General features: G+C 40.0%; 1 long non-coding RNA gene across 2 annotated transcripts in view; it reads left to right on the plus strand.

The window, feature by feature from the left end:
• LOC137252907 (uncharacterized) overlaps positions 1 to 26,361 on the plus strand; it is a 124,006-nt gene that overhangs the window by 49,928 nt on the left and 47,717 nt on the right. The window lies entirely within an intron of this gene.

Consider the following 26,361-nt stretch of genomic DNA (forward strand, 5'->3'; position numbering starts at 1 on the left):
TTTTTTTTCCTTAACCTGTTTTCCGAATTTAATTCACTTATTTTTAAACTTATTTCGGTCCTTGTGATTATCTGGTCTACCCCCCACCTGCGGTAAAGTTTTCCAGACATAACACTAAGAACCTAACCTCACTTTCCTCACTATATGGAATAAGTTTTTGTTGTTGTTTTTTTGCACATCGCAAACACGAAATTAAGTTAAATTTAGTTAATCAGGCGCTCACTTCACTTAAAACAATTTTTCACACTTTTTTCCGCTTATTTTCATTTCAACAGCAATATCGCACGCACTTTTCATTTTTTTACAATACACCCATTAAGTGTGGAGGTGGCGAGTGGTCCCTTTTTTGTTGTCGCTACTGAGACGAAAAGTCCAAAATAAACTCTTTGTTGTTGTCGCTGCGGTGACAAAAAGCCTGAAAAATAAACCTTTTTTGTTGTCGCTGCTCTGACAAAAAACCTAAAATATAAAATAATAAATGAAAGACGCCGAAATCGAAGAGTTTTGTATTGACTGCGGGGCCAGGTATCTTAATTCTGAAGATTCTCATTATTTCTAATCGGCAATTATCTCGTTGATAAACTCCAACACCATGTGAACCTACATCCGTTTAGCAGAATCAATCGCAGAATTTAATAGAGTTCACAGCCTTATTCCGGAAAGTGACCAAAGCAAACACACCCTTGCGATACAGTAGGAAGAGTTGCGGTCCTTGTGGCAGAAGGTAAAGTCTGCGTTTGATTCGCTACTGGGATCTGATGATGTGTCAGCGGATGAAGTTATGGCCATCAGAAAGAAGAAAAAAGGAGCATACGCAACTACATGCGATTCTTAGCTTCTATCTTTGCTGAGGCAGAAAAATACAAGAAAGAGGAAAATAAGGTCTACCCTGAGCGAGAACCCCATGGACACAAGATTCGCCTCCCTGTTTGCGATACAAGTCTTCAAAGGGGATTATTTGTCTTGGACAACATTTCGGGACCTGTTCACGGCCATTTATATAAATAATTCTAGCTTGAAAGGGGTGGACAAGTTATTTCATCTTAATAACAAAAGACAAGGCGAAGCAAAGGACATCGTTAAGAAATGCCCTCTCACAAATGTAGGTTTCGAAATGGCCTGGAAAACTTGTGTGAAAGATACGAGAACAAACGTATCTTAGTTAACACACAGCTACAAATTCTATTCAACTTAAAAAAGGTAGAAAGCGAGTTCGGCGGTTCAATAAAAAGTCACGAAATGATATCAACAATTGTATTTCGTCCCTCATATGCCACAAAATTGACACTTCAAACTGGGATGCAATCCTGACTTATCTCTGCTCAACCAAGTTACCAGAGAGCACGTTGGCACTATGGGAGCAAAGTATAGAACATAAAATGGACATATCCAAGTGGGAGGATATGGACAAATTCCTGTCTAATCATTTTCAGACACTTGAAACAGTGTCTGGTTTTACAGTGCATGCCACTTAGAAAGTGCAAAAACCAAACGCAACGCGGCAGATAACAGAATCCCCTTCAAAAAGAGTTGGTGCCTTTCAAACAAGGGTATCCAGACCGACGCCAAAGTCATGTTGTAAAATGTGCAACTGCGCCGAGCACAGATTACGAAATTTTACACGTTTTGGCGAGTTAACGCCAGTGAATAGAATCAAATTCATTAAATCTACAAATTGCTGCCTGAACCGTTTATCCCCAGGATATACAGTGACGAGGTGCACTAGTTCTTACAACTGTTCTAAATGCCACTCTCGTCACCACACGTTCCTGCATGCGGGTACGCTTGAGCAAACTGCGATGCGCAATCCCTTTAAAGATGCGGATAATATCCCGTCAACTTCGACACAGGCGTGGAAAAGACAGGAATCGGGACAACCACCATCCTCTGCGAACCAGAATGGCAAATCCTGCCATGCCAATTCCAGCATAGATGTGCTATTAGGAACTGCTCGCGTACACATTCACCATAATGTTACCGACTTTTCCGCGCTGGCATTAATTGATTATAGGTCTGAATGTTCCTTTATAACTGAAAGACTGAAACGTAGAATCAATTTTCCAGCGAGGAAAATGCATGCCCAGGTTTCAGGCATCACAAATGCGGTGTCAGCTCAGATGAAAGAAGCATCCCACATTAAATTACGTTCACCAGTGGATCCTTGCTTCAGCCTAACTACACCCGTTCTAGTCCTAGCTAAACTCACTGGGAATCTTCCATCCTGCCATATCAACGCCATGACTATGCAGGCATTCCCAGACTTGGTTTTGGCAGACAAGAGTTTCTACGTCAACGAAGACGTAGGCCTCATACTTGGTGGAGACATATATGCCCAAATTATACTGAGCGGTCTGAAAAAGAATGTACTAAATAAATACACTTTTGGCTCAAGAGACAGTGTTCGGTTGGATACTAACCGAACAACAACGAAGAGCATCATGTCATTTTACAACGAGGTTGCGTTAGACAACCAACTAATGGCTTTCTGGGAGGTAGAAAATGTGCCAAAAAATAAAATGTTTAATGAAGAAGAAAGGTATTGTGAACAATTATTTAAAGAAACAACAAAACGTGATGAAAATGGGAGGTATACAGTGTCGCTACCATTCAGGGAGGATTACCCTAATAATATTAATTTAGGATCGTCGCTGAAGCGCGGATGCTCTCAATTCTTCCGGAATGGGGGGCGGCTAATAAAAAACCCGGATTTAGGTAAAGAGTATGTTCGAGTGTTGTCAGAATATGAAACACCCGGACATATGGGAAAAATTTAAAAGAATATTCAATCCGACGATTCGGATAATTATTTCCTGCCCCACCGCGCCGTTGTCAAAGCAGAAAGTACCACTATCAAGGTACGCGTAGTATTTAATGCCTCAAGCCCTACAGCGAATGCCTTTAGTTTAATTGACATACTACTCTCAGGCCCAGTTCTACAAGCGGACCTACCCATTCTTATCTTACGATGGAGACTATACCGTTTCGTCTTCAATACCGACATCGAAAAGATGTATCGACAAATTTGGGTGAACGAAAATCACACCAAATTATTAAATTTATATTATATAACACCAAACCAGGACACCGCAATCCAAACAGACCAATCCTCCACAGCAACCAGACCACCACAGCCAGCAACTCCTATGCAACAAAGACAACAACAGCAACCAAGATTTCCTTTATAATAATCAAACTTTAAGGAACACTTTGTACACCATCGTACAGAGACAATAAAAATCGCAACACATTAGCTATTTATCAAAATTTATTGATTCCACTTAAATTTCTTTTATCTTTTCTTATTTAATTCTTTCAGAAAACTTGTCACACCGGCGTTACAAAACTGAATCAATCTTTCAATGTTAAGTTTTACATAGCATATAAACTTAGCATTGCTATAATGAATATTGCAATTTGCGTTTGTCATGCAATGTAGAACATTCTTGAATATTATCTGTGTTAACTAACATAGCTTCACATGTATGCTTGCCATGTATCTTCAAAAGTCAATATCAAATACATGAGTTGCCAACACACCTCCTCAAATTGCAATAATCATATTAAAGTTTAGATATATTAAAGTTTAGATAAATATATATATCTATGAGTTAAATTACATATACTATCAGTCCAAATTCATTGTTTTTAATCTTATAATTAAAATATAGATGTGACAAGCCTGATATTATCTGGGAGTAATAATAATAGTCCAACATTTGTTGCAAGGATTAAGAAAAACCCAGAAAAACCTAATCAGACCAAAATAAAAAAATTACATATATTATATAAAACATTAATTGAATACTGTATATGCCAAGTTCAGTCTCATAGTTTTCTTCAGTAATATCCATTATTCAGTTAAACCCATTTGGCTTCTTAGTTCATTGAAACGTGGAGCTGGAAGTGGTTTAGTTAATATATCTGCAATCTGTTTCTCTGTGGAAATATAAACAACTTTTATTAGTTTATTTTCAATTTGTTCTCTAGTAAAATGATATTTTATATCTATATGTTTAGATCGTTTGTGACTAGAGGGGTTATTTGCAATACTTATACAACCCTGGTTATCTTCAAACAATTTAATTGATTTTGTAAATTCTATTTTCAAACTTTCTAATAATGATTTAAGCCACAGTGCTTCCCTAACTGCCTCGAATAAAGCCATATACTCTGCTTCAGTAGATGAAGCAGCTACAGAATTTTGTTTTCGTGTATTCCAACAGATCACATTCGATTCAAACATTTTGAATAAGTACCCTGTTGTGCTCTTTCTATCACTCTCACTACCACCCCAATCTGAGTCTACGTATCCAATTAAGAGATTTTCATAGTTAATATTCTTTCTATATACTAATTTTGAATCTATTGTTCCTTTTAAATATCTTAAAACTCTTTCCAAACATTGCCATAGTTCTTGGTTATTTTTCTGACAATATCGACTTAACAAGTTAACAGATGTACTTAAGTCCGGTCTTGTACATATCATAACATACATTAAGCATCCTATCAAACTACGACACGGTGCATCATACTTATTATCAGAATTCAATGCTTCCTGATTTAGTTTGCTTGGAAGTGGAGAATTTACTGGATTACATTCAACCATTCCAAATTTATTTAAAACCTTATTAATATAAGCTGATTGACTCAATCTTATTTGATTATCATCTCTATCAATTTTTATTCCGACAAAATATTTAATTTCTAAAAGATCAGTCATCCGAAATTTATTCTTCAAATAATATTTAAAATTGTTCATTGTATGAATATTTTCTGTTGATATAACTAATTCATCAACATACAATAAAACATATATATTCTTTTTAATATTCCCTTTTACTAATATATATATACATCGATCCACAGGCGAATTTATGAAACCAATTTCTTTTAAAGCTTGTTCAAATACCTCGAACCAACATCTAGCAGCTTGCTTTAGCCCATAAATAGCTTTATTCAACTTACATACTTGATCTTTTTCACAATCTACTCCTTGGGGAACTGTCATGTATATTTCTTCTTTTAAAACACCATTCAAAAATGCAGTTTTTACATCCATATGATGTACTTTCAATCCATATTGATTTGAAAAAGACATCATAAGCCTAAAACTCGAAATTCGAGCAACTGGCGCAAATGTTTCATCATAATCAATCAAGTATTCTTGCGTAAATCCACGCGCAACAAGCCTTGCTTTATACTTAATTGGTTCGCCAACTTCATTTTGCTTAATTGTAAATACCCATCTGCAATCTACTATATTTTTGTTATCTGGTATCTTAACCAATGACCACGTTTCGTTAATCAAATGGGAGTCTAGATCATCCCTAATTGCTTCTTCGCAACTTTTCTTATCACTTCTATATTTTATCTCATCAAAAGAAAGAGGGGTATTCTCTATAGAAGACTGAGCATTCATAATACAATTTTCCAAAAGACCTTTATATGAAATTTGTGGTTTATCTTTTAACCTATCACTTTTTCTTATATTTGTCAACAGTTTATTATTACCTGGTTCACCTATATCTTCACATATAGTATCACCAGTCGAAACTGGATCGGCATTTAATTCTTCTGTTACCATATTTCTAGGCTGTTCATCTAACTGTTTATTATTTTTCTTATTTACAGTTTTATTCTCACAGATACCTGAGGAAGTACCCATATCTGAGAGTGTATTCTCGTTTCCAATATCAACCATGCTTTCTTCATTATTTAATTCAGCATTCTTATGGTCAAACACAGCTCTAGAATTAATCATATTTGCTTCATCTACAATGACATCTCTAGCAATCTCAAATTTTCCAGTTTCCGCATCCCACACCTTATAACCATTTGGTTCATATCCTACCAGTATACCTTTCCATGATTTTTCATCAAACTTTCCTTTTCTTTTTTTTTTATGAACGTATACTGTTGAACCAAACACTTTTAAATATTTGAGACTTGGCTTTTTATTATGCCACATTTCATATGGTGTTTTATTGCATTCTCTCAATGCATTACTTGGGCTTCTATTAATTAAATATGTAGCTGTCAATACAGCTTCGCCCCAGAAATATTTTGGTAATTTCGCTCCTATAACCAAAGAACGAGCTTTTTCGGTTATAGATCTAATCATCCTTTCGGATACACCATTCAATTGCGGGGTATGCGGAACTGTTAAATGGTAACTAATGCCTTTTTGAACACAGAACTCCCTCATTTCATTCGACAAATATTCCCCTCCATTATCAATATATAGATTTACAACTTTAAGGTTAAAATGTACTTCACTTTTCGCAAGGAAGTCTTTAAATATAGCAAAAACATCAGACTTATAAGTTAGTAAATATGTAACACAGTAATGGGTATATTCGTCAACAAAAATTACATAGTAATTTCTTTTATTCATAGTTGAAGGTGATATCGGTCCACATACATCCGAATGAACTACGAACAACGGTCTATTTATGTGGTCTTTATTCTTGTATTTTTCAAAACTTAGCCTAGCCTGTCTTCCTTTTATACATACCTCACATAAATCATCATTAGGTTGTATATTTTAAATTAACTCAATGTTATCAACCATTTTCTTTGATTTCATTTCTACAAATTTTCCTTTACTCATATGACCTAACCTCTCATGCCACAAACTATAATTATTTTTATTTGCAGTCGATACGTATGCCCTATTTGGTAAATTAATATTAACAATAGGAACATTGTTACTATATTTACCCTCCATAATAGTTGTATGACCTTTATTGATCATTACACCTCCTGGATGAAACATAACTGTGAAACCAGCATCCTGCATCTTTTTAACAGATATTAGATTGTGAGGAACCTCAGGGCAGAATAATACCTCCTTTAAAGAAATTTTAGCTTGAGTACTACTACATAGCTCAATTTCTCCTTTCTTTGATGCATATATAAATTCACCACATTTTGCCACAGAGATTTTGATAGGTGAATCCAAATACGTAAAAATGGTAAAAAGATTTTCGTCATTAATTATATGATCTGACGCTCCGGAGTCCAAGAGAAAAGAAATATTGTCATTTGCATAACACACACGTTTTAGCATAAATGCAAAGCCTGACTGGCCTGACTGGCCTGCCTGGCCTGACTGGCCTGACTCTGGTTGAATAGACACCATTTGCACTTGTTTGTGGCTTGCCTGACTATCTTCTCCACCTTTTTCTTTTTTATATATAAAGCAATTCCTTTTTAAATGTCCTGCTTTGCCGCAATGAAAACATTTTAGTTTACTATTAAATTTAGTTTTATTAAACTTGTATTTGTTCTTTTGAAAATTTTGATTTCTGTGTTTTGTTATTGCGTGTTTATTTTCGTTTCTAGTCGCTTGCAAAACTTTAAGACTAGTGTCCTTACAAGATTGCTTTAATTTAATTTCCTGATCTAATAATCTATTCTTCACGAAGGCTAAAGTCAAATTGCTTTCAGACAAAGTTTCAATCGCTGTAATAATCCCATCATATGGGGAAGGTAGGGTTAAAAGCAAATGGGATATTTTATCCATTTCATCCACTTGAGCTCCGGATGCCAGCAATTCTGTTACTAAATCATCAAATGTATTAAAATGATTTAGCAATGTTGTTTCACCCTTTAGTTTTAATGATAATAATTGTTTGCGTATAGAGAGCTGTGAATCTAAGCTTTTCCTTTCATATATTGCATCCAGATTTTTGAAAATTTCTCTAGCACTGCTTTCGCTTTTAGCAAAACCAAGAAAGGAATCACTTAGATACTCTATAATCAAACTTTTAGCGCATCTATTTAGTTTCTCCCACTCATCCGTTTTGTCACCATCTTGATCAACAACTTGAAGCGCGTCATTTTCACTTAAAAGTGCTCTAACACGAAATTTCCATATGGAATATTTTTCCCCTTCAAATGGTTTAATATTGCGCTTACCTTTCTCCATTTCTATTTATAAATTGTATTGATACTTATCTGCAGTTCCTAGGCATGGACTGGGCCCATAACCTATTAAATTTATATTATATAACACCAAACCAGGACACCGCAATCCAAACAGACCAATCCTCCACAGCAACCAGACCACCACAGCCAGCAACTCCTATGCAACAAAGACAACAACAGTAACCAAGATTTCCTTTATAATAATCAAACTTTAAAAAATCACAACACATTAGCTATTTATCAAAATTTATTGATTCCACTTAAATTTCTTTTATCTTTTCTTATTTAATTCTTTCAGAAAACTTGTCACACCGGCGTTACAAAACTGAATCAATCTTTCAATGTTAAGTGTTACATAGCATATAAACTTAACATTGCTATAATGAATATTGCAATTTGCTTTTGTCATGCAATGTAGAACATTCTTGAATATTATCTGTGTTAACTAACATAGCTTCACATGTATGCTTGCCATGTATCTTCAAAAGTCAATATCAAATACATGAGTTGCCAACACAAATTTCCACGCATTGTGTATCGCACTTCCCCGAATTAAAGACTGAACGCTCCTGCAACTAGCGGACGACGTAGCAAATTCAAACCCTACAGCGGCTAGCATACTGCCAGAATGAATTTATGTAGATGACGTGTTAGCTGGTGGACATACAATCACATCGACCATTAAAGCCAGAGATGAAATTCGCGAAGTCTTACACTCGGTGGGCTTTCCACTGCGCAAATGGACTTAAAATTCAGGGGACATTCTAAGGGACATCCCAAACCATATCTGCTCAGCGAAGACTTCCTGGCATTCGAAGATACCAGTTCAGTCAAGGCATTCGATGGAATGCCCACTCAGATCTCTTCTATTTTAAAGCAGGGACGCTGGACAATCCCGAAAACATTACGAAGAGAGCAATATTATATGCAATAGCCAAACTTTTCGATCCCTTAGGATGGCTGGCCCCAATGGTCATTGTGGCAAAAATACTCATGCAGAGTGTATGGCTAGAAGCCACCGCTTGGGACGAACCAGTATCGACCAGTACGTTGGAACAATGGAAAACCTTCACCGATCAATACCATGAGATTGATTAAATAAGGATACCTAGATGCGTCAACATTTCACCAGGAACTGACATCGAGATCCATGGATTTTTTGACGCATCCGGAAAGGCTTATGCAGCAGCCGTTTAAATGCTAGTGAGAACGGATGATGACATCTGCATAAACCTGCTTCTGGCCAAAACCCGTGTAGCCCCAGTGAAAACTCTTTCTCTTTGCGGAGCCGTGCTGTTGGCGGAAATCACCGAATCCATTTTGAGGAACCTCAAATTGGTACCAGTGAAAGTCCACCTTTGGACGGATTCAGACGTCCTAGCATGGATAAGGAAACCGCCCTGTTCCTGGTCCACTTTCGTCGTATATTGGATCACCAAGATCATCCTATGTGATGAGATTCTACCGAAGAACTCGCCCAAAAACAAAAAAATCATTGCCGATCCAGTCGCTCTTAATCTCCCCGATGAAGTTAAGGCCCCGACACGAGTGTTGATTAGAATCTATCGGACAACATTATCGTTCAGAATATAGGGATGTGAAAGCAGGAAAACCAATTGAAGGGAAAAGTGCAATACTCTCACTTAGCCCCTTCTTAGACAAAGATGGCATCATTCGGGTAGGAGGACGTCTCGGAGCTTCACAAGACTTAGCTTATAAGGAACGCCACCCAATCCTTCTCCCATACAACTGCAGGTTATCTCGTCTCACGGTTCTAATGTTTCATAAACAAAGTCTGCACGGGGCAAATAACTCATGCTACGTCTGATACGCACCCAATACTGGATACCTAATGTCAAAACCATGATTAGGGGACAATTCACAATTGTAAGGTTTGCACCATACACCGAAAATGGGCTCAGACCCATCTTATGGGTATTCTCCCTCGCGAACGCACGACATTCAGTCGTGCATTCACGAATACTGGATTCGAATTTGCCGGACCTTTCGACATCAAAAGTTACCACGGCAGGAGGTGTCGACTATCCAAAGGCTATGTTTGCCTTTTTGTGTGTTTTTCCACACGAACAATTCATCTGGAGGCCACTAGTGACCTCAGTACCCTCTCATTCGTAGCGACATTTGCACGGTTTATTTCTAGACGCGGATGTCCAAAAAATATGTACTCCAACAACGGCACCAATTTTTTCGGAGCTTCACGCTCTTTACGATCGGAGTTTAAGACGTTCATCTCAGAAACCCGACACATAACTGTCTCGAAGTACAGCCATCAGTTACTAACGTGGCATTTCATCCCTGCGGGAGCTCCACACATGGGAGGGCTCTGGGAGGCTGGAGTAAAGAGTTTCAAAAGCCACTTCAAAAAGATTGCCTCTTCCCACAAGTTCACATTTGAAGAATTCCACAAGCTGTTGTGCCAGATTGAAGCCTGTCTGAACTCGCGCCCACTCAGCCCGGCGTCATATTAGGCAACGGACCTTGAGCCGCTCACTCCCGGTCACTTCATCACTGGTGGCCATCTCATGGCTCCACCAGAGCCTGATGTGAGCGAGAGTACTGCATCCATGCTGAATCGATGGCAGGAACTCAAGGCCCTTCATCATACCTTCTGTAGGCGTTGGAAGGTGGAATACCTCTCTGATCTTCAACGACGGGTGAAATGGAAACATCCGAAGCACAACATCCAAGTGGGAGACCTCGCTATCCTCCGAGAAGACAACTTATCCCCGAATTAATTGAGTTTAGGCAGGGTCGTCAATGTACACCCCGAAGAAGGTAACCGCGTGCGTGTGGTTGACCTAATTACTGAAAGGGGTCAGGTCAGACGGCCGGTGGTGAAATTGGTCCTCCTCCTGGTTGAGGAGGCGGAGTGCGAAAGGTCCGCGGTCTCCATTTCTAACACTCTATGAGAGGTAACCATTTCCAACACTCTACCTTCCTCCTTATTCGAATTATCCAAAATTACATATGTCAAATAACATTTTTTTAACTGATATATATCTGGGCAATGAACATAATCGTATGCAGAAGGCTTCCGCGTAGAAATTGGAAATGGGAACAAGTTCCCTAACCTTGAGCAGTATGTCGTAATCAAGCATTTATTTATTTATTTATGAGTTGAACAAAGTTGTTGTGACAGTAAGACGGAGTCTTATCCGTCGGTATCTCATCTGTTTTATAAAGACAATATAATTACCATAAAATTAAATTCGAGTTTAAAATTAAAAATAAAACGATTTTCTTATAATTTAGATTAATGTTAAAACTAAATTTAATGTTAAACCTTAAAACCACACTTAAGAATAAAGAATAGAGACATTTAAATATGGTAAGAAAGAAAAAACAGAGGGAGCAAACGAAAGAGATATAGTCATGCAGTTATGTTGAAATCACAATATTCACACTGAACTGAAGTAATCATGGATCACCTTTTTGCAATTGCTCCTACTCAAAGCACCCTTGAGAAAATCAGGTATAGATTTCCAAAGCCTTACAGCATTTACAAAAAATAGCATCGATGAGGCCAGATAGTAATCTTTGGGGATTATCAGATTGCGGTGCCTACTAGACTTTGGGAATTTAAGCTTTTCATAAAGATATTTAGGGGTTTTGAACTCGATGAGCTTGAACTTATAAATACAGTTTCGCGCCTCAATGTAATCAAAAATACTGCATCCTAGAATTTCGCGCTTAAATAGAGAATTGTGATCACATTTTTTTAGGCCGTAGACATAACGCGTGATATTGTTGAAAGCAACATCAATTTTGTGGTACGAAGCAGAATCAAACTGGCTATAAACTAGCTCTGAGTAGGTTATGTGTGGGACTATCAGCTGAATAGCTAGCTTCTTTCTTGTCTCTCAGGGAGTAAACGAGGCAGACATCCTCAATCTACGTAAAACCGAATAAACATTACCCACGATTTTATTAACGTGGTCAACACAGTTCAACTTAGAATTTATCACAAAACCCAAATTCCTAATTTTGTCAGTAAACGAAAGGACACTATTGCCAACTAACAATATAGGAATATCTTCAACGTGCACAACACTGTTACTAATGGGCAACACATAGGACTTTTGAGCATTTAGACAGAGACAGTTTTCAGACAGACGCAAATCCTCTACGAGACCAACACGGCTAGACAAATATAATAGAATGTCATCGGCATAAGCATGGACATTTATATACTGGCAAACAGAGAACACATCATTGACAAAAAGACTAAACAGGAGAGGGCCTAGGACAGAGCCTTGTGGTACACCCGAGTAAACAGTACATTGTTTTGATGCAGAGCCTTTGCATAACACTTTCTTGTTCCTTCTCGACAAATAACTGGCCATAAGCTTTACAGAACTGTCAGAGTATCCAAAATAGGACTCAAGCTTTTTGCATAGAAGACTATGACTGACTGAGTCAAATGCCTTAGAGAAATCAAGGAGACACAACAGACTGAGGCCACTATTATCAAAATTTATTCTTATATCGTCAAGTATTTTTAATATTGCAGTAGAGCAACTATGCTTGGATCTAAACCCTGATTGGACTGGGCTTAAAAGATGGTGATCTAGGACATATTTTGAAATTTGAGCTGCCATCAAGGACTCACACACTTTTGCAAAAGCAGATAAGATACTAATAGGCCTACATTACTAAGCTCGACTGCATTATTTATTTTGGCGACGGGAATAATCAACGCCTTTTTCCATTCCATTGCAAAACATGACGTTGTGAAGCAGTGGTTTATTCTATGTGTGAGAGTTCCTAAAACATATGGCAGCACTAGTTTCACGAATTCACCAAATGCATTGGACTTAATGGCCATAAGTGATTTTAGAACCTATACCTCCGACACTGCCCTAAACTCAAAGTTATTCTCCGGGGAAAAGTTTTTAGTTATACAATGAGGTACAGGACTGACCCGGCAGTTGCCTGAACTAACAAACTAGTCTTTAAAGGTATCTGGGTCAACCTGACACTCAGATTGTTGCTTACCGTGTATATTTAGATTTTTCAAATTGCGCCATAATTCTTTGGAGGGTAGTGACGGGTTTAGCTTATAATCGTAGTACATCAGTTTCGCTTTTCTCTTAATAACTGTGGATTCATTCCGGGCGGTTTTGTACTGCGACCAAACTCGGTTTTGATCCTCTTCCACTTGGAATAAAGCTTGTTATAATTTTTAATGACATATCTCACTTTGCCGTTATACCAAGGAACAGAGTTACCTTTAACACTCACCCTTTTTAGAGGGAAATGTGTATCATAAAGTTTACCAAGAGTTTTATTCAAAAACTTCAGCTTCGCATCCACCGTAGCGATACTCAAACACGCAGTCCAGTCGACATTAGACAAATCCAAAAACAACGAGCTTACATTTATAGACTTAAATCACAATATACAGTAGTAAGAATATCAACAGAGCAATTAACGGTAACATCTAGTGTACAAAAACTAAGTCATTGTCCGAAATAAAGCTAATTTGGTCAAACTTAAGAATATGGTCCGGACTTGACGTGCTAAACAGATCTAACAAGTTCGGAGTCGTATTTTTCGAATATCTTGTTGGTAAATGTGTGTTTACGATGGTCAGACCTTCAGCTGAGACATGATCAAGCAATTTATTGGTATATGAGTCATCTACAAGAATATTAACATTAAAGTCACCACATATAACGTAACGCTCACAATCAATCAAAAACGGGGATAACTCGGCAAAAAACGAGTCTAACAAGAAACACTTATGGGGGTTGTATACACAGGATACTAATACTTTATTCGAGTTATCTGAGATTTCAACAATAATAAACCCCGTATCATTGCTTTTTGATTCCACAAGGAATCTTATTTTAAGGGAAGTCTTGCAATAGATAGCAACGCCTCCTCCCTTTTTGATGTTCGATCAACGCGCGTAAGTCATAGGCGCAGATGCAAATGCGCACCACAATGCGTGGGGAGGAGCAGATACGAACGAGAGAGGCGAATCTCTATTTTGTTACATCCTGCAAACCAATTTGCAGATAGCCAACAGGGGAAATGTCCCTAGATACATTGGTCCAACATCCAGCAATGTTTTGTATATTACACTGAGCTCCGAACGTGATATATCAAGGTAGGATTGGATGGTTCTTGATAGATCATCCTTCTCCGACCAAGCGTATATTAGAGGTTTACGCCGATCGCTTTATCGGAGGTGTTCTTACTTTAAAAAGCTTGATTTTTCCATTTAAAAAAATAATATTTAGGAAAGGTTTTGTTTGTATGTATTTAAGGAAATCAACGTGTTGGCCATTTCGGAAAGATCCGGGGTTTTTTCCTCAAGATCTCGCTGACCGTTCAAAATTTTTCAGGAGTAGCTCCTTGCGGAGGGATTGTCCCTCGTTCACTTACTCCAAAGAGGCTTCGAACCTAACCCCGGTCTTTGGAATTGGTACTCCTGCGTCTGCTGAAAAGAAACAGAGATGCATAAAATAGTAACACTTTTGTCTGCATATCTCGTGCAAAGCGTAGTTTCACCTAGGGTTAACTCCTAATAATCGTCGCGAACATAATTTGTTTAAATCATTTGTGGCTCCTTGGCGGTCACGCACAAAGGCGACTTACGGTTGCTATTAATGGTCTATTAATACTCATGACTCTCGTAGCACAGGGCGCCTCCAGTGTTTTCGGCTGTTTTTAAGAGCTACAATTCCCGATGTGCGAACAGTAGCAATCTCTACAACCAGTCGCTACCACGCCTCCTGACCCTCACACCATATGCCAATACAGTAGCTATAGGACTGCGACTTCGAACTCATACCTTCGTCGACTTCACTTTCCTAGAAGCTCTAGGTGTATCCCCGAAGACTTTCCAACGGATGCTTTTGTCGCGCTATGTTGCCGAGCTACACCAGAGAAACGCCATGAAACGTTAGGGAGTGACTATTCGGCCAAGGATGCCGCCTTCGAAATCATAAGCAATCTAAGTGGAAGTCATTGCGTAATGGGTAAAAATCGTATAACCCTCGGCACATCTGCATGATTAAAATTTTACAAGGACCATGGATAAAATTTTTAAAATGTAGACCAAAGTTTGCAGACGTTTGTGTTCACAACATTGATTCCAATAGTCTTCCTTAAATCAAAACGATATTTTAGAAGAGTCGCCCGATTTAAGTTGAAAATGTTTACTGCTGTTTTACGGCCTTATGATATAACAGCTCATTATGGATGACCGCGTAGCTTCAGTTTTCAGACTAGTTCGAATGTCCACTACGTAAGGGTAGTAGCACACACGGTCATTAGTTCGACTGTCTTCGGAAAGATTTTGCTTCACCACTTTGAGTGTTCTTGCGAAGGACAAAGCATCACCTGGTAAATATATGTGCTTACGTGTTCACATTTGTAAAAGGAGCCGTAACGTGTAGTTGATATTTAATTTTGGTTGATAGGCTATAATCAATGTAATTCACTCCAAAGTACTAGTTTTGTATAGAACCGCCAACTTTAGGAAATGTCAAACCGGGAGATTTGGGTGTTGAAGGATGAAGTGTGAAAATCAAAATTAAAATTTCAGACGCTATTGTATAATTTCGCAAATAAACAACAGATGTTTGAATGTTAGCCCAAGCGATTTTTCAAACCCTTCTCATGCATACATATATCCTCTACTTAAGTATGAGGTAAGAATCATTTCAATGGACCGTTTATGCCCCTAGAACCTGCTAAAGGATTTTGCATGACTGATTTCGATTATTCTTTCAGCCAATCGCAATATAAAATTTAAAAAAAAATCGGCACCTTTTTTGGGTATTTTGGTTTTGTTTACAACTTGAGGACAATTTGAAAACAATTTGAAACGCCTTAGGTCATTTTATTTCAATTCATTGTTGATTATTAATTTTTTGAAAGAAATATGCAAAGTGAGCATATAAATTTATTATATAACTTTTCTTTCAGTGTTTTGTTTTAATAACTTGGTGAATTGGGTGATGGAAAGTCCGTGTTAAGCAGACATCGAAAACGCCTTTGTAAATAACTTTTGAACATTTAGAACGAGTTAAATTTCGCAATTAGTTTCTTATAACTGGCAGTTATGCGCATCCGTTGATACCACTTTCGACCATATCCGACCAATTTTCGACATGAACAATAAATGGCATAAACAGTCTTAAACGAGTAGAAAATATAGTAACGCGCCGGACGCCGCCGCGCCGATATTTTTAACTTTCGGCGGCGGCGTGCGAAAAACGACCCTAATCGGCGGCGCATATCTCTAGCGTATATCAGCTTCAGCAGCCGCCTAAAGAGGGTAGAGAAGGGAGGAACCTTTAGAAACCCTAGGTCAACGAACGGGACTAAATTCCAGAAACATGTAGAAACAAAACTGGGACAACCCAAAGAGGTTGCCAATGTGGAGGAACTGGAGGAGTCGAATAAATTTCTAACAAGGACGCTTATGACTGCATACAACAAAGCTTGCCCTCTAAGAAGATTCAGAGGAAAAGCAAAGCCGCCATGGTGGAGCAATGAGCTAGGTCTTGGGTCTTCTAAGAAGACAGGTAAAAGAAATGTTTAAGCTCGCAAAGACCGGGATCTACTGAGGATCTACAAGTGTGAAATTACCAGGGCGAAGAGAAACTCATGGAAAAGTTTCTGTACGGACATAGAGTGCTGCAGCGAAACAGCACTGTTGAAAAAAGTCCTAGCAAGGGGAAACATAGTTTAGGGACTAATAAAAAAGAGAACGGGAAATGGTCACGTAATAGTGAGTAATCCCTTGAAGTGCTTCTCGACACGCATTTCTCATCGGGAAACGGTTTAGAAGAGCCAGCAGACATCACTCACATCACGGAGCTAGTAGTGCCGGGCTTGGTGACCGATACCAAGATAGAATGGGCAGTGAAAACGTTTTCTAAGTTTAAATCGCCGGGCCCAGACGGTATATTCCCGGCCATGCTACAAATTTCAAGTATGGCGGTCATGGAATGGCTTGAAATAATATTCGATGGTTGCATAAGGCTGAATCATGTACCGCACTCTTGGAGAACTGCTCGTGCAACTTTCCTACCAAAGCGGGGAAGATCGGTCACGTGTATCCCAAAGACTATAGACACATTAGCTTAACATCATTTCTGCTCAAAACCTTTGAGAGGCTGATAGATGTGTACATAAAGTCCAACGTGGATGAAAAGCTACTCTCCACAATTTGAAATTTGTGAAATTTATGGCTTACGCAGATGACGTTGCAATTGTCATATGTGGAATGTGCTTTCCAACGAATAGTTCTTTGATGGGTCGGGCGCTTCGGGATATTCATACCTGGGCATCTAATGTCGGGTTGAAAGTCAATGCGGAGAAGACGGTCATGGTCTTGTTTACAAAGAGGTACAAGTCCCAAATTGGGCCAGGCCTAAGTTAGGAGGGGTGACCTTACAGGAGAAACCTTGCACAAAATATCTAGGAATCATCCTAGACAGTAAGCTGTCATGGAAGCTCAACGTGGGGGAGAGGGTCAAGAAGACCTCAACGGCACTCTATGCATGTAAAAGAATGCTGGGGTGTACGTGGTGCCTACAGCCCTCTCTTTCTCATTGGGTTTTTATAGCGATTGTAAGCCCTATTCTATACTATGGAGTTCTTGTTTGGTGGAAAGCAACACCTCAAAAAATTAGAGGGAGTATGCAGACTATCGATGCTTAGCATTACGGGAGCCCTGAAAACAACCCCGACGGCTGCACTGTATGCCATTCTGCACATTCCACCTGTAGACCTGGTAGCAAAAAACATAGCATTAACAACGCAACCAGGTTCGGTGCCTCGGGCAGCTTGAGCGCCGACCATATGGCCATAGTGGTATGCGTCATCAATCACAAGACGAACAGACTACCTGATTCCCTATCTGCGCTTCGAGGGAGATCTTAAGGCCAAAAGAGAGATGGACGGTTGGCACAAGGGTGCGCAAATGGCGGACGAGGTGATACATCTGTACACAGATGGTTCCAAAGTAGTGGTAGGAGTGGGGTCTGCGGTATGCTGTCCTGATCCGGAAATAAGCAGGTCCTATAGGCTACCGGATTACTGTAGCGTTTTCGAAGCGGAAATATTAGCCGTAACCAAAGCAGTAGAAACCCTGGAAGATAATGGCTTAAGCTGCAACCGTGTTAACTTTTATATTCACAGTCAAGCAACAATTAAGGCAATAATCTCGCATAGCACAGCACCTAAATGCGTGTTAGAGTGTAAGCAGTCTCTGGAGAGAATCGGGACAGGGAGAAGCATACATCTATATTGGGTCCCAGGGCATATGGGGAGATGGGAATGAAACAGCGGACGAGCTAGCTAAAAAGGGGGCATCCCTTGAAGCTTGCTCCGTAGACGCCCCAATTAGGCTGGGCGAGATTAAGCGAAGGCGAGGGGTGCACATGATCGACCAAGCGGAAAGGCGTGGGTTCAAGCGCGGGGCTGCAAAGTGTCGAAGATTATGTGTAGGTCCTACAACCTTAGACTAACAAAGTTGCTTCTATCATTAAAAAGAGAGGACTGTAGACTCATGACGGGTATTCTGACTGGACACTGCCTTCTGGCGTCACATGCCTTTAAGTTGGGCTTGGTCAGTGATAGCAGATGTAGGAAGTGCGGGTTGGAGGAGGAAACGATCGGGCTAAGACTCCAGCTATTAGGAGTAATACAGCTGTCAGATCTAGAAGCAGAAAGCGGCTTAAGTCCTAGGAAGCTTCTAGTATTTGCCAAGAGGACGATGTTATTTTACAACATAGGTCCTGGTTTTTGATAGGGTTTTTCAGTTTGGTCGTTAAAACAAACTTCTGGTAACACTACGGACTCAATCAGTCTAACCTAATCTAACGGGCGTAAGTCTATAGTTAGGGATATTGTAGAAGAAATCGGATATGTCATTAAAAAGCCAGGTTTCGGAAACACAAAAGACGTCCACATTCGACTTAGCAAAAACATTCCTAACATAATCAATTTCTCTCTATTTAACAACTTCCCTGTCCCTATACAAAGCGCTTTGAGAATGCCCCACGCACATTATTTTTTTGTATTGTCTAATTGAATAATTTGAATATATATTATAAAATATCATTTTTATAAATAATTTCACAGATATTTACCTTATTTTGCCTATTTTATTTTGGGAGTTAAATGTGACTCCTGAACGTAGCAAAAATAAATTTGTTTACCACGTTCAATGAGTCACATGTGAACATATAGGACCATAAGAAATAATTTAAGTTTTCGAATCACAATAACGGTAAATTGATATATAAATGACAAACGCGTGTATTAGTGTTGTACCGTAGCGTTACAATAACGTAACCCCTTGTACTTATTTTTCTATAGCATAGCCAACAACCACTTGCACTTATTCTTTTATAGCATAGTCAACAACCACTGACAGCAAACCAATGAAAATCACAATAATTCTGTGTTGACTTCTCAACCAGTTTACGGCATATAAACATATAAACATCGAATTTGCATTTTTGCAATTCAGTCCTCGCAGGTGAGCCAGTGGGAGTGGTTGCCTTTTTAAAGACAAAATAACAACTTTGGCTAGCTAGCTGAGTGGAAGGGGCGCTGTCATGGCGTGGGTCACCCTCCACCAGGGCTGAACGACGCGAGTGGTGTCTTCGGACTACTTTTCCCTCCGTCGCCCACCTTGGTGCTGGAGCGGCCCGCTGCCTCAATGACCAAATACACCTTTCCCCCCTCAGCTCGGGCTGTGTGGCAGGGGCGCCGTTATGGCGCGGGTCACCCTCCACCAGGGCTGGACGACGCGAGTGGTGTCTTCGGACTACTTTTCCCTCCGTCGCCCACCTTGGTGCTTGAGCGGCCCGCCGCCTCAATGACCCAAAGCACCCCTCCCCCTCAGCTCTGGTTTAATAGGCTGGCCGGAGCGGTGGGACCACTCCCACTAGTTAGCTAGGAAGAAGAGGGTGCGGCCGTGGCGCAAGTCACCCCTTGCTGCACCAGGACGACGAGAGTGGTGTTTTCGGGCTACTATTCCCTCCGTCGCCCTAGTCCGGTAAGGAATGACCCGCTGCCCGAACGAACGCACGACCCCTCTCCATAGCTCTGGTTGCAGCCGTGAGCCGATGCGTGCGCACAGGGGCTACCGCTGTGCCGTTAAGGTGCACTCACCCTCCGCCCACGGGTCGAACCACGGTGCCCCGGCTGGTATAACTCCGCCCCCTTACGCACCTTCTACTAGTGTGCAAGTAGGGAGGCGGGGGTGTCCAGCGGTGAAACCAGCACTAACGAGTCCTCGCAGTCTCTTGCCCAGGTGACCGACCGGCCTACTATCGATTCTGCCGAAGACTGCCGTTCAATCCGATCCCACCGATACCGTCAACCGACCCCGCCCGGAACAAGCCGCCACTGTCCAGGTAAACCCCATCGCCAGCCTACTTCCCCCCCTCACCACGGCCCTGGTACGCGGTCCATAGCCCAGCGCCGCTGCCGTCGCATCGCCGCCCCTCTGGTACCGCCGCTGCTTCCATCCCCCCGGTGCTACGCCGACCGTTGGCCGTCCGCCATACTACCGCCGTGCCATTCCGCCTTAACGGTGCCTCCGCTGCTACGACGACCGTTGGCCGTTCGCCACCCTACCGCCGTTAAGCCGCTGCTTCCATCCCGCCGGTGCTACGCCGACCGTTGGCCGTCCGCTATACTACCGCCGTGCCCATTCCACCTTGCTGCTGCCCGCCTAATATCTCCAGCCGTGTGTGCGTGTATTCGTAACACATAAATATCGTGTATTTATTCAGTAGGGGTTTGTGGGACCTTTACTCGACTCTGGATTGATTGAGCGTTACCCCAGCCTTAGATAAAACCCACCTCATAGTGTGCTTTTTTTTTAATTGGAGTTAGAAATATATACAACAATTTAAGAAAATGAGAAAAAGGCATCAGAAAAAAAATTTCAAAATTTTCTTTAATTTTCCTAAAGTTTAGGTCTTTTGATATACGCTCACATAGAATTCACAAATATATAACGACATGTTCATACCAAGAAAGCGTCTTTAAGTTGTATAAAGAAATGAGTCACATGTTACTCATGAACTTATTTCAATACGCTCTTGTGAGTCACATATAACTCATTGGACAGGGAAGTTGTTTAGCTATGAGCGTTGAAATGCACAATGTTAAATCCGCTACATTGCTTGCATAAAATGGCAATTACTATATTGTGATATTCGTTTAAGCTGAAGGCAGATTTCCTACAGGGGTTTACGTCCATCGGACGGAGACGGAACAAATACAAGCGGTGCTAAATACATAAAAACAACAGCACAGAAACAAATGCAAGAGATCACAACAAATAGAATTATGCAAGGGAAGAGTGAAGACTAAGAGGAAACAATAGTAGTAAACATTTGAATAATGTAGATTGCAGCACAGAATCAAAGAGATAGAAAAAATTAGACTTAAGAGAGTAAGATAGAAAAAGAAAAGGTAAAAAACATATCTTAAATAAACCAAAACGTTCATTCGCAAATTATACTATGTACCTTATTATTTACGCACTCATGTCCCAATAACAGCATTAATATCACCTATTCTGCTTACCAATTTCGCCTCTTGACCTGCTTTATACCGAACAAAAACTTTGCCTCGAATAGAGAATGCTGACGCTAACTGTTTCTGCTGCCTAAGCACAGAGGCATGTGTTATCACCGCTCGCAGTTTTTTTGCTAAACTTTAATGCAAAAACACTAATCCATAACCCGGCAAATCGACATCAGAGAGCGCAAGCGATCTCTTTTTGACTTGCAGAACACAGCGATAGATTTAAGTAGTTGATTACGGTCAGGTGAAAAAACAATTTCACAACGATGGGTGAATTGTGTGTTTTCGGTTGTTTATTACCCCTTTTGTCTGATATAAGCTGGCCGACGAATTCATTGCATACAATAATCCCAACGCATCTTACATTTAATAACTAAAAGTCCATCAAATTAATTTTTTAAAAGGAGCTCTATAGAAATGTCTATAAGTCACTTTGGTTATGATCTTCTACCAGTGTTCTCAATAAGTGGCAACAAATTGTGCGACACCGAGTAGAAATGATCATCGAACGTGGCAGTGATACGAAGTTCTGTAAAAATCCATGGCGTAAGCAAAGGCTATAACCTCCAGGATACAAGTACATCGGTAAATTCTTCTACCGAATGGTCGAATGGGCTAGGTCTCATATTAATTAACATGTCAGATGAAATAGGTAACCGCCATAATAATTTATAAGATCTTTGCATAGTTATCTAAAATCTGAAATTGAACGTGAATAATTCAGACCTTTCGTTGCAATCGCGTCAGTTACTACCGAAACCGGTCGGCTGTTTTTACAAGTAAATTTCATTGACCATTGAAGAAAGCAGTCAAACCATGAAGACATATCATTAATTACTATCAGCGTGGTCCAAATTTTGGGAAATACACTAACACTAATATTTCGCTGTTACATTGGAAGAGATTATTGGCAATCTCGGCACGTTTCTAATGCCCACTATCGAAAAGGTTGCTGCAGTAATTCGTTACCTTCTGTAGACATAATTGCTGCCACAACTTTCAATGGTGTTTTTTAATCTAATCTGTTGTAATTGCTCCCTCAGACACGCTATCAAATACCACTCAATATGATACCTCACTGCTACCACGTACGGTGCAAATATTTCTGTTTGTACAGAATTATTCGGACTCCGACATCCACGTTCAACAACAGATAAAATTAAGCAGAAAATATAGTGCTGGCACTCTTGATAACCTCGTGGGCCGTAATCAAATCCTCAAATCCCTTGCTGGCAGTACTTGGGGAAAATACAAAGAAACGCTCATTACCACTTACAAAGCAATTAGCCAGCCGATTGCATGCTACGCGTCCCCTAAATGGTCGCCAACCCTAAAAATTACCCACTGGAATAAGCTACAGGCCTGCCAAAATACTGCGCTCAGAACCGCCACGGGCTGTCTTCTTATGTCCCCAGAACACCAACTACATAATGAGGCGAGAATACTTCTCACCAGGGAGAGAAATGAGATGCTAACCAAACAGTTTCTGTTGAATACCCAGAAACCTGGGCATCCCAACAGGCATCTGATTGATAAGCCAACACCGCCTAGGGACTTAAGGAGTCATCTCCGTAAGCATTTTGAGGAAATACGGCACCTGAGGACTCAGCCGTATGAAGCAAAAAAACACAAGCAGGTCCTTGGTGAACTCCGCAAACAGGCGTCGGACCTTTATGCCGGGAAAATCCCGGTGAATCCAGTACTCAAAAAACAGTAACAAAGCTTGCGGAAGAGGAACGCATACTCTCCAGGGAAACGCGAGTCACTCTGGCTCAACTTCGTTCTGGATACTGTAAAAGGTTAAACTCTTACATATCCAGAATCAACCCCGGCATACAAAATGTATGCCCCGCTTGCAATGTGTCCCCACAAGACACCAACCATCTCTTTAATTGTAATGTGGAACCAACGCCTCTAATACCCCTTTCATTATGGTCCACCCCTGTTGAAACAGCAAGTTTCCTGGGACTCCCGTTAGAGGATATTGATGACAATTTGTGATCGGTCGCAGCTAGGTGGGGCGAAGCATTGCTACAACAACAACAGCATAACCTCGTGATCAAATATTCTAGTAATATTACTCCAAACGCGCTGCTGATATTGGCTTCGAAATTCGCGTAATTCATGTAACCGACATGCATATTCGTTAAAGAACTATATTCTTTAACATTGATCCAATTTTATTTAAGAAAAACTTAAAAAGAATAGATAAATCAAAGCTCACCATGTGTACATATGCGCTAATCTGCCAGTTACCCAAAGTCACTTACTTGTGATTTTTCTTTATAATCCGATGCGCATAAAACTTCGAACGCCAAAATTTGCAAATGCCCCCAAATTGGATATTTTTTCTATCAACACGAATCTAAGATGAAATAAAGAAAAGAAAATACATTTAATAGTAACCAAAGTAGTTGAAGAAATTTTACCATTACTTACCTTTTTTTTTATATGCGTACGCATGCCTCGCGCTGTAGTAAAGGAGAGAACGGGAAAAAAATCGTACGATATCATCTCGTTGTTCCAATTCATAGGATTTTCCCATTCATGGCACATGTGTGTATGATTTTTCGCTGTCCTTTTGTCTTTTGCCGTTGGCATATTTGTAACCAACGTATGTATGTATGTATGCCTACTTGTTTTTGCACACAATAGCAATTGAATGTGCCATAAATGTAAAATCTGAAAAAAAAAAATATATATATATATATGAAATAAAAGTCAGCATAACACTTCCTATGTAAAACAAATGTAAGCAAATAAAAGCAAAGGATACAAGTCACCAATATGTCATAAACTACAATTGAATGTGCCATTAAATGTAAAATGAAAAAAAAAAACCAAAATCGGAAAAACAATAACACATGTGAAACAAATGTAAACAGACTCTGTATTGTCCATATCAAGTTACCGCCATGCAATAAATTACAACAGAATACTAAAGGCAATTAAATTTTGTAAACTCAAACCAACCTTAAGTGGGCCATTAAGACTCTTTAACAGTCATATACAATTGTTTTCAATTATACATGACTCTTCCTAAGGTGGATGGTGTGGAATTACCAGAATAAGCCTTACATACAAGGTATTTGTATTTATGTATATACCAGAATGCTTTTCACTTTCTATGCACTTTTTATGCAAAACCAAACATTAACCACACACTGGCAAGTCATAGCGGCATAGATAAGTTATGTTAAACTCGGCGGGGAGTCGTATCTGTTAACAGTTGCTAAACCTTACTCAATGAGTCACAGCATGACTAATCGACAGCGTCGGCTTGTCAATGTGCACTGTCAAAACATTCATAAATATATCCAATTTCATTGTAGTTATAAGTAGGTCAATGAAGTAAATTGAAGATGTCATTTGTGTAAGGAAACAGCTGCATTCATATATGCTGCCTAATTACACTACTGAGGACCTCGTAGTGGTGGTGAAATCGCCGGGCTCAGATGGTACATGTCCGGCCATGCTACAAGTTTCAAGTAGGGCAGTCGTGGGATGGCTTAAAATAATATTCGATGGGTGCATAAACTGAATCATGTACCGCACTCTTGGAGAACTGCTCGTGTAGCTTTACTACCAAAGGCGGGGAAGATCGGTCACGTGTATCCCAAAGATTATAGACCCAATAGCTTACCATCATTTCTGCTCAAAACCTTTGAGAGGCTGCTAGATGTGTACATAAAGTCCAAAGTGGATGAAAAGCTGCTCTCCACAACACAACAGGCGTACACCAAAGGCAAGTCAGTAGACTCCGCATTGCATAGGGTGGTAATAGGCATAGAAAAAGCCCTGGAATATAAGGAATATGCTCTAGAAGTCTTCTTAAGCATTGCCGGGGCTTTCTAAATGAGCGATTATTGATGGTCTTAATTACGTTAAAGTACATCCAGCCTTACCCAGATGGATCGACTACATGTTAAACTGCAGTAAGATTACATCGCAATGGGGATTGTACGCGGCCACGAAATTAGTGGACAGGGGCACTCCGCAGGGAGGGGTGCTATCAGCTCTGCTGTGGACGCTGGTCATTAACCAGCTGCTTAGGGGATTCTACGAGGGACCAGAAAAACTTACGGTTTACGCAGATGACGTTGCATATGGTCTTGTTTACAAAGAGGTACCAGGTCCCTAATAGGACCAGGCCTAAGTTAGGAGGGGCGACCCTACGGGAGAAACCTTGCACAAATTATCTAGGAATGATCCTAGACAGTAAGCTTTCATGGAAGCTCAACGTGGAGGAGAGGGTGAGGAAGGCTTCAACGGCACTTTATGCATGTAAAAGAATGCAAAAGAACCGGCATATACGATCAGAAGGAACTCGATGACGATGCCTCAAAACTAACAACCAAAAGCAATAATTATCATTTCACTGACACAAATTTTATAGTTTTTTTTTCGGGATTTGGACACAATGTTGTTGTTGTTTTTGTAGCGATAAGGTTGCTCCCCGAAGGCTTTGGGGAGTGTTATCGATGTGATGGTCCTTTAGCCGGATACAGATCCGGTACGCTCCAGTAACACAGCACCATTAAAGTGCTAGCCCGACCATCTCGGGAACGATTTATGTGGCCACATTAAACCTTCAGGCTTTCATTCTACGTTTCCAATCTTCTTCTGGTACATGAACAGCACAGAATATATCACGATCGGCAAAATACTGTGTATCAACATCACCAATTGGCAATTTAGAAAACACAACATTGGCGCCTTACTTAGCTAGTTTATTCTACAGAATACGCCATTCAGCATCAACAATTTTCTGATACTCTTGGACATTAGAGGACATTGCTGTGGCAGATCATTTTTCCAATAACACTTTGTTGCTCCTTT

The sequence above is a fragment of the Eurosta solidaginis genome, chromosome 5 (assembly GCF_040869045.1).
Source record: "Eurosta solidaginis isolate ZX-2024a chromosome 5, ASM4086904v1, whole genome shotgun sequence".
NCBI classification, from domain to species: domain Eukaryota; kingdom Metazoa; phylum Arthropoda; class Insecta; order Diptera; family Tephritidae; genus Eurosta; species Eurosta solidaginis.